General features: G+C 40.3%; 1 non-coding gene across 1 annotated transcript; it reads left to right on the forward strand.

Moving 5' to 3' along the window:
* Window positions 1–576: 576 nt before the first annotated feature.
* LOC145345784 (U2 spliceosomal RNA) lies at window positions 577–775 on the forward strand. The gene has a single exon (XR_013887168.1). It is a non-coding gene; the product is annotated as a U2 spliceosomal RNA (small nuclear RNA).
* The last annotated feature ends 1,784 nt before the right edge of the window (window positions 776–2,559 follow it).

Consider the following 2,559-nt stretch of genomic DNA (forward strand, 5'->3'; position numbering starts at 1 on the left):
TTGGATGGCCTTGGTAAGTGAAATTGAGGTGCTCCCTTGCCCACCTGAGAATGAGTTCCTTCTCTTTGTAGCGATGGAACCGTAGTACAATGGCCTCGCCAGGGTGAGGTTTAGGCCGAAGGGTACAGGGGGCTCTGTCTAGCTCCTGGGGATTTGGTGAATTTCTCCCCAACTACCACTTTTTTGAATAATTCCAACATAACTGCATTGGGGCTCGACTCATGGTTCCCTCTGATAATCCATCAATGTGCACACTTTGTTGTTTTGAACGGTTTTCTGAGTTATCAACTTCAGTTTGCAATGACACACTTTCCTTATTCACCATGGTCAGCTTGAGCTCCAGTGTGCAGATCGTATCACTGTGGTCTGAGAGGGCTGTTTCGATTTCGGTAAGAGTGTGCACGTGAAAATCAACAGCTGAACGAGCGGTTCTGAGGGAAGACCTATTACAACCCTGCAATTCTTCCAATGAATTTTTCACCTCCAGAGCCAAACTTCACCAGGATTTGTCGAGCTCAGTGACGAGAATTTTGCTCAAAGTTTCAGCTGTCAAAAAGCTGGCGGCCGTCTTAATTGATCGCTTCTCGGCCTTTTGGCTAAGATTAAGTGTAGTATCGACATGCTGCACTTGGTTGAAGTCAATAGGTTACATTTCAGCTTCATTTGAAGCAATTTTTTAAAGCGGCATCTCAGCCTTTTGGCGAAGATGCAAATAAGATCAAGCCTTGGAGGAGGAGCTATATCTACTCCAATCAGCTTGGATCATGTAGATCAAGCACAAGACAGGAGGTGAGAGTCCTGACTTGTCAGCTTGGATCGGGAATGTCCCAACTTGTTGGGACTCTGAATTGGCTTTAATTTGACTTGATCGGATTGGAATAAAGTTTAAAAAAAATTCTAGCTATCTCAGCAGGTATGTCTTTATCCTTTGATTTTTTCCTACCTGAATGTTTTAAATTCTTAAAATATACTTGTTACCTGAGGGCTAAAGCCGGGTTTTTGATGTAGCAAATAGGAGTATTTAGGGGTTGGGAGAGACACAGTGCATGTTTCTCTTACATTGTTCATCCAGAAGTCACCTGCCTCAGTCTTTTTAAAGTTTATTGGGAAGAAACTGTTGTTTATCCAGGAATACATATCAGCAAGCAGCTTGATAAAGCAGGTATTGAAGAGGTTGTATCAGGTGGATAGTTGGGGGAGTTAGCAAAAGCCAGTGGAAAAGGCTGAGGTACAGTTGTTTGTCATCAGTAACATGTGAAAGTTGACTCCATGCTTTTAGTCACATTTTTAGTCAAACATTTATCAAATAACGTCACAGTAACATGCAACATAGATATCATAAAACTGCTCAAAATTCTAAAGTCATCTCTTGATATCTTTATAGAACACCAGCCTTGGTGAACTTCCCATTATAGAGCAAAATAATATTTTTATGACTAATCTTTTTACTTGCTCTTTAATTCCTGGCCATTCTAAAATCAAGATAATGAGCAAATGACTATGCTTCTGGTAAACCCCTCTCAGCAACCAACTGGAGTACGGCAAGAGCTATCTTTGTGAAGAAAGCCACGCTTCTGCTGTAGCTATGTCTGACAACTCAACTGAGACAAAGTGTTGAGGGTGCATCTTCAAAAATTATCCTGAACACGTTACATACCAAATTACCCCATTTTCTGAATTCAATCTAATTTACAGCATTCATATTAAATTGGCTACAAAATCTTGCAAGTGTGACAACTCACCAGTAAGTTATATGATAAAGAGACTTCATTTTATTCAGATCTTTCAGTCTTTTCTGCAAATAAGCTTTTTCCTAGATAGAAAAATGATAACATTACAACTTGTTAGCTAAATTCTTTGAACTTGCACTAGGGCACTTTAAATTTTCAATGGGGGATGTGTAAGGAGGGATCACCAGTTGATGATCTGACTTGCCACAGGCAGTAAAGTAGCTGTCTGATAAAAATTACTACAACATGCATTGTTAGAGATCAACAGTCCAAATTTCCTACTTGTACAGCTCCAGCATGTTTTCCACTGTACCCCTGCCACAAAACCAAAGTAGCTATTATCAAAATCACAAATGACATCCTATGTGACTCTGACAAAATTAAACATTTCCTCCTCATCCTTCTGCAGCTTTTGGTAAGGTTGATGATACCATCCTCCACCAAAATGTATCCACTGTCATCCAGTTGGGAGGGACTGCTCTCACATGCTTCAATTCTTATCTATCTAATCGTAGCCAGAGAATCACTTGCAATGGCTTTTCTTCCTGCGTCATTGTTGTTACCTCTTGTGTCTTCTTGTATCCTTGACCCCTCCTTCATCTACAGACTGTCCCTTGGTAATATAATCGGAGAACACAATGTTACTTCTCAATTGTATGCTTACAAACCCAGCTCTATCTCACCAGCACTTCTCAGAACTCATCCACTGTTGCTAAACTATCAGAAAATCAGGTAGAATCTGTGGAGGGAAAAGCAGAGATAATGTTTCATATTTGTGGTCTATCATCTGAAACATTATCTCTGTTTCTTTGACAGATGCAACCTGACC

This window comes from Carcharhinus amblyrhynchos, chromosome 7, assembly GCF_965287045.1.
Source record: "Carcharhinus amblyrhynchos chromosome 7, sCarAmb.v2.hapA, whole genome shotgun sequence".
In the NCBI taxonomy this organism is placed as follows: domain Eukaryota; kingdom Metazoa; phylum Chordata; class Chondrichthyes; order Carcharhiniformes; family Carcharhinidae; genus Carcharhinus; species Carcharhinus amblyrhynchos.